Source organism: Lytechinus variegatus, chromosome 14 (genome assembly GCF_018143015.1).
Source record: "Lytechinus variegatus isolate NC3 chromosome 14, Lvar_3.0, whole genome shotgun sequence".
Lineage (NCBI taxonomy): Eukaryota > Metazoa > Echinodermata > Echinoidea > Temnopleuroida > Toxopneustidae > Lytechinus > Lytechinus variegatus.
In genome coordinates this window covers 20,449,689-20,457,222 of record NC_054753.1, presented here as the reverse complement: position 1 = coordinate 20,457,222, position 7,534 = coordinate 20,449,689, and the positions used below count along the sequence as shown (strand labels likewise).

The 7,534-nt window shown below is 35.5% G+C and overlaps 1 pseudogene; it reads left to right on the top strand.

The window, feature by feature from the left end:
• The first annotated feature begins 3,965 nt into the window (after window positions 1–3,965).
• LOC121428016 lies at window positions 3,966–7,534 on the top strand (annotated as a pseudogene).

The following is a 7,534-nucleotide window of genomic DNA, read 5'->3' as shown; positions in this document are numbered from 1 at the left end:
ACTGCGACAGTAGGGGAAATGTGACTTGCAGCATTAGCACAGAATTTATAATTAAACTTGAATTTTACATCAAATGTTCCATTGTTATTCGACTCGTATACTCCAGTGGTTGGCATAATGTTCTAATGCACTCGTGTATCATATAATAATCACCATGAGGACCGCCACAAAATTTAAAGATCATTTCTGCAATCTTTATCCCATTTGCATATAACGAAAACAAACCGGTGTCAAAAACTAAACCACTTTTTTTTTCGATATTTCCGAATGGACTTTAAATCAAGTATGAATTAAAATATATTGACCAGGCTAAAATAGAAATAAAGAATAAAACAAAACTAGTTTTATTTTTAGTACAAGCCCCAAATGCGGAATTCTTTTCGATTGCGAGTTTATAATCATGACAACAGCCTTTCTTTAATAAAAACGTGCTTAAAAAACTTTATACGATGATTCAAGAGACCTTCAACGTAGATGGACAACTCCAGGTCGATCTGTGGTCATTTTCTTTTAATAACATTTCATTGTACTTTGAATTTGATGTAAAAGTGACCTTTTTCTTGTGTTAATATCACGATTTATATTTTAGAAATGCATGTTATCGTGTTACTGCTCTCTCAGAGGTTATTCTATGAGATTCTCTTGTATATAGTTTTTTAGTACCTTGTTTAGAACGATTCTGTTTATCATGGGTGTCGATTTGTGTTGTGAATCTTTAATTTGTTCAAGGGGGGTGGCCTATTCCCCCAATTGAAGAGTATGACGTCACGGATCGACTCCAGTACTGTTTATCCAAAGGGAAAGAGTACTTTAAAAGTAAATTAATGAACAAATTATAGTGTTGAGGAGCCGTGGTGTAGTGGTTCTGACTCTGAGGGATATGTGTGTGCGAATTCCACCGCGGTCTGGCGTCCTTTGGCAAGGCGTCTATCCACACTTTGCCACTCTCGACCCAGTTGCTAAATGGGTACCCGGTAGGATGTGAAAGTCATCGTATATCGCAAATACAATCGATACAGCCGCATGAAATAATACTTTTCCCCTGATTGTTTCATTCACTTATTCAGGCCCATTTTTTTTTACAGCATTCGGAAAAAGTAGTATAATAGCATGAAAATACAGAAATTAATATGTTATCGATAGGCTGACGCTGACTGATTTATATTTGTAAAATTAATATTTGTAAATATATAAATCCGTTTAATTTAACATTATCAATAAATTTTAATGTTCGATCATTTCATTCGCTAACGTAGACTTCCATGTGTAGTAGAGTAGCTCTATCAAAACAAAAGAGAAAAATGAAAACAAATGGATTTACGATGGCTTTATGAGAGATAAAAACAACGAGGGGAAGTCCACCGGGGGCCCGTATACACAAAGCTTAGCAATGGTCGTAGAACATTTTTCTACGATTGATTGCATTGACTATAATGTATCATCAATCGTTAAAATCAAGCGTGCGCTTAATTGCTAACCTTTGTGTTACTAGGCCCATTAGTTGCTTTCTAAAAGCTACCCAATCACATTAACCCCGAAGTAGATCGAGCACATAATTATGGAGGTTTGTTATATCGGTTTTCTTTTAATTGAACCTATGTTTTTCTCAATATTCATTAAACTCTGAATATCATAAATTTGAATCGAGTCTGTTCAAACTTTGAATGCAAACTAGAAAGGATGAGAGAGAGAGCAATCAGAGAGAGTTAGGGGGAGAAGGGGAAGAGAAAGAGAGAGAGAGAGAGAGGGGGTAGAATATGGGAGGAGTGGATCAGGAGTACATGAGATGAAACCAGAGATAGAATCAAAGAGAAGAGAAGGATAAGGAGAGAAATCTTTAGAACTATCACAAATGAAAAATAACTGAATAATTTATCTTAACGTCCCTCAACTGTCCCCAACCGTTTCGATGATCTCTGCCTTAATGTCTCCATCAACGGTTGCGTAGGGTTATAGAAGAGGAATTATATAGACAGAAAATCTTTAGAAATACCAGAAATGAAACATGAATAGAAGGATAAGGAGAGAAATCTTTAGAGCTATCACAAATAAAAAATAACTGAATAATTTCTTAACGTCTCCCAACCGTGTCGACGATCTCTGCCTAAATGTCTCCATCAATGGTCGCGGAGGGTTATAGGAGAGGAAGATAGACAGAAAAATCTTAGAAGCCAGAAATGAAACATGAATGAATAATTTCTCTTAAAAACAATATAAAGAAGAACATAAAATAACAATTACACAAAACAATATAAATCAATATACAGACTCAGAAATTAAAGATTAATATCTTTTTTAACCGAATAAGATCTGTCTTAAACATATATTAAATTATAAATGATATAGAAAAAGATCCCGCAATGAGTTACACAGATATTACTCTAAAGATGGCAATTTGATCGTTTAAGTCACGTAATCTATGATTGAAATATCTTCTTGATAGAGAAATAGAGATTATACAATAGTGGAAATATCAAATCATACAGTCGGGGATTTTTGAACATGAAGACGAAAATTATATGAAAAAATGCTCATTTTCATTTTTACACAATAAGATTCCTAAATGAGTACAGATTACTGGGTTGCGGGCCCAAAATCTGAAACCATGTCTCCAAGCAATTAATAATTGAAGTTGATATGAAAAGGAAAGTATTTAAGAACTATATGGTCCTCTTCAAGGGGGGGGGGGTGCTAGGGAACTGGAATTTAATATTTAAACGTTGCCTGCATGAAATGAGGGAATTAGACAACGGGAGGTGGGGGGGGGGGGGTACTGGTTGGTGATTGAATAAAGGGGATAATGATATCCCTTGGGATCTGCTGCCGTAGCAAGAAAAGGGGGCCGAAAGAAATTACCAGTCCTTCCATTATTATGTGACTACCCTACGGCCTATTAATCTACAAGTAAGTCCTTTTGAAATGTGAGGAAAACGTTAATAAGCTCCTACACATCACGCTATGTGTTTTAAAGATTAATTAGATTATAGCTTTCTTTGAATCTGTCATTTTTAATAGGTAAATGATTCTTTAAATCTACCCTTTTTTCTCATTGAAACTATATATTAAAGAACCTTTCAACCAAAACAATCATTTTAAAAGATCTTCTTTTCCAGGTATTATCACGCGACTAATTTTCCAGATCACATTCTACATTGAAATATTGTTTGGTTTCAAATACAAATCAAAGCGCCAATACTCTTAAAACAAATCAGTCAAATTGACTAGACCAGTAGTCAGCTGGGTGCAACTGATATGGCAATCACTGATAGTCACGTTTTTAGAGTGCAGTATCCAACACCACGATCCAATTAAGTCCTTCACAGTAAAAAGTTTTGGGTTTCTTAATACAAGACTGTTTACTATATGAATCTCACAGTAGTTGTTAAACGGTTTAAAGAAACATGCTTGATTTATTAATGTTGTTTCAGACTTTAAACAACGTTTAAACAACTCCTGTAAAGTTGATTTAGCAAAACAGAGTGGTATATGTATACATGTTTTAAACAGCTTCTTGGCTGTGTTGCTTCAGTCAAACAATGCCAAGACCAGCACGGATCGATAAATCTCGAATAATTAGATAATCAGTTGAAAATAGGAATATCTGCATTCTGGCTAATCAACCTTTGTAATAGATAAAACTGACAAGAGTTTGTAGTGCAAGAACAATTCCGATGACATAGTCATCAGGTAGTCACATGGAGTCAGCACCATACATGCTATTGATATATAATTATCATACCCACTTCTATTTTTAGGAAGTTTATACTGCGCAGCAGTGTGCTTTTACCTTTGATTGTAATCAAAAAGTAATACGAGGCTTTTGGATCAATGTGTACTAAATATATATAAGCGGAATGAAAAAAATCCCTCTTTCGATGAAATTATGGATACTTAACGCTGCCAAGTTCAAAGGTAGATGGGAATACCCAGTTCTATTAATAGAAAGTTCCTACTTCAATTCACAGTAGTGTGCTTTTACAATTGCAGCACTACGAATGATTTGTATCGAAATGCACTGTTGGCTTCGTTGTAATGTGATAGTTCTTGTGGTTGGATTTAATTAGATCTCTTTATTTAGCGATGGCTGAGAAGTGTGGATCAGAGAAAGCATCAAGCTCTTCACCGAACCTGATATGTCCATTATGTCTTGATATATTTGTCGAGGCGACAATCTTAACTTCATGTGGACATACATTTTGTAGGCGATGCCTCAAGAAATACGATCTAACCCACCAGGACCTTGATCACATGGTCTGTCCTCTCTGCAGGGAGATCACCAAGTTGTCTGCCAACCGTGTCGATGATCTCCGCCTCAATGTCTCCATCAACGGATGCGTAGACGATTACCACGCCAAGTGTGGAGGGATGAATGCTGTCCTTGAGATGTGCCAGAAATGCACCGCTTGCAAGTCTCTGAAAGACGCTGTATCATTCTGCAAAACATGTAATTGTTATATGTGTGATGAGTGCTTACATTGTCATCAGCATCTTACCACGTTGTTTGACGGTCATGAGATCGTATCCATGGATGATGTCATCGAAGGGAAGGTCAGCATTGGTCATTTATTCGAGAAGTGTTCCATCCACAAACAAGAAAACAAGGACATGTTTTGTGAGGATTGTAAGGTCCATGTCTGTCAAAAGTGCGTACTTGTTGGTCATAGAGCTCATGAAATCAAGAACCAGGTTGACTTTGAGCAGGAGTTACGACGGAAGGTAAATTTATTCATAATTATCACAGTAAAAATGCTGGTTGATATTGTATACATCGCTGTTTACTATGCATACCTTACAGTGGATGTTTAAAATTTCAAACAACCATGCTTAATTTTAATTGAGAATCAAATATAAAAAAATAAAACTTTGCTGTTTAAGAGTCTAAACACTTTAAAATCTATTTAAACAAGTAATGTATAAAGGTGAAATAGCTTATATAAAAAATGAAACAAAGCGTACACTCTTAAAAAGTTTGGGCAAAAAGGACCAATTATTAACCATCACTGGGTAACACACTATCTGTCAAAATTTGGTAATAAAACTATTAATTGGGTAATAAATTTGCTCAATTGGATAATAATTGCTCAGAATATATGAACATGTATATATATATATATTTTTTTTCCAAATATCACCAAACACAATGGACAGTATGTTGCCCAGCATTTTATGTGTGTATAATCGGTAGATTTAACATGGTTATCAATACTCAGGGCGATCATTGAGCAGAAAATGATGAAAACTAATTAATTGATAAGAATTAACACCAAAGATCATACCACTTTTAATTATGATTTTGATTGTGATGACGATAATAATAATGATAATCACAATATCAAGACATATAAGATATTAAGAACAGTAAGAGTAAAAATAAAGATAATATTAATAATAATGAAATATCAAGGATAATAATGATGATACTACTACTACTACTGCTAATTATAACACGAATAATGATAGTTATAATAATGATATAATGAATAAGAATATATAAATCAATATTGATTAATAAAATAAAAATATAGATGTTGATGAATACAGAATGAAAATGATATATAATAATTTGTAATACCATCATCAGCATCTAAAATGTTGTTGCATTTAATTTTGTTATTTATTCTTTATGTTGAACTACATTGATGATTATTATCGGTATTGTTTCAATATGACAAATAATTTTGTAATTATATGCTGTCTCTCTTCAAGCTTATTCAGATTGTCGTATGTCATTCTGTATGATTTCTTTGTTTTAGAGTATTAGCATTCCTTACATTCGCCTTTATGGAATATTTCCAGATCTAATTCGCTGTTTTTACTTACCGCATTTTCAATTCATATAGGTGACAGGCCTTGCCCAACGCTGTGCTGACAAGAAAGCAGAGCTGGAGAAGAACATTCATAACATAGAAACACAACGTCATGAGGTACACACTGCAGTGCAGACACTACTAGAAGATGTCAGGCAAGCCTACAGCATCAAGGCCAAGGAGCTGGAAGAAAATCTTCGAAATCTCACCGACCAAATACATGCCTTACAGCATAGTTTTGATGACGACCTCGACGTCTTGAAGTCAAAAGATCGACAGAGGATCAAGAGTATTTGTAGTTCAATTACTTTGGTAGATAATGACAGATTGGGTCATCTTGAGAAAGACACTCTATCTGCTCATATCTTGCTCTGTGAGGAGCTGGATACCATGCTGAAGGAGGTTACTGATCACACTTCTGCTGAAGCTATTAAGAAGAAAGCACAGAAGAAGAGGTTCAAACCAGCAGACGATACTCAGCAGCTTGACCTCGGGAGCATCTCAGGTTCAGATCCCAAGATGGAAGTCATTCAGTGTATTGATCTACGGGGAGGGATGTCCGGTATGGCACGGTACTCCCCTAGCACTGTCGCTATTGGGTATGGGGGGAATACACAAGGTATTGATATCATTGATTCAAATGGTGGAAAGCAGCAGTATAGAAACACACCCTTAAATGACATGAATTGTTATGATCTGACTGTGCAACGGGACGGAGCTATATGCGTGTTGACTAATTATACAGAAGCCTACATCTACTCTCCCCTTGGCTCTAGGAAAGCAACAATCCACGTGAGAGACAATGAATCTTTTCTCAGAGTTAGCAGGAGTCCATCAGATGAAATCATCATTACTAACTATGGAAAACAAGTCTATATCTATGACCCGACAGGATCCACTCTTAAACACACTGTTCAAACAAAGCACGATACGGATCAGGCATCTATCACCGGGTCGGGTTTGATCGTCACGAGTTCATGTTGGGACGATCCAAGCGTGGTGACGGTCTATGACAGGGATGGGAATGCTGGTGAGTCTCTACAAGCTCCAGAGGATGTCTACCTGTATGCTTCCGTGGATGAGCGGGACAGGGTGTATGTAGCGAGTGTTGATGTGAAGAATAGTAGCGTCGTGATCAGGCTCTATGATCTTGATGGTCTGAACCTGAAGGAAAGAGTTAAGTTCAACGCACTTAATATGACTTTGGTTTGGAAGTGCAGGTGTTACTTGATTTCCCTCTCCCCAGGCATGCTCGCCTTTGCTTGTTGGAAGAAGTTATATTTCATCAAGGTATCATTGTAATCCAAGTTATATCACACCATGTAGTATGGAGACTGACATGCTTTCATCCTGCTACAATACAAATTTACTTTAACACGTGTCGATATTCAGTATTACATGTATATTACTTACCATGTGATATCTTCATCCAATGATAGAATCACTTAATGTGATATGGATAGTCTTAATTACCATGGCTTTGTATAAATTAGTGAACAGGTGGAGATGTGAATATATAATTTATATTCATTTTCTAATATATGCCTTTATAAATACAAACTTTATCTCAATTATTATATACATAATATTGCATAAAGGAATGTATTGTATACGGTGTAAAGTATAATTACAAATCGTCCATAATCGTTATATTAATGTGTAGAGTCTTTCTAAGAATTATTTAGAGAAAATTCATAAAGATAGATTCCACTATCTTAAATTCTAGA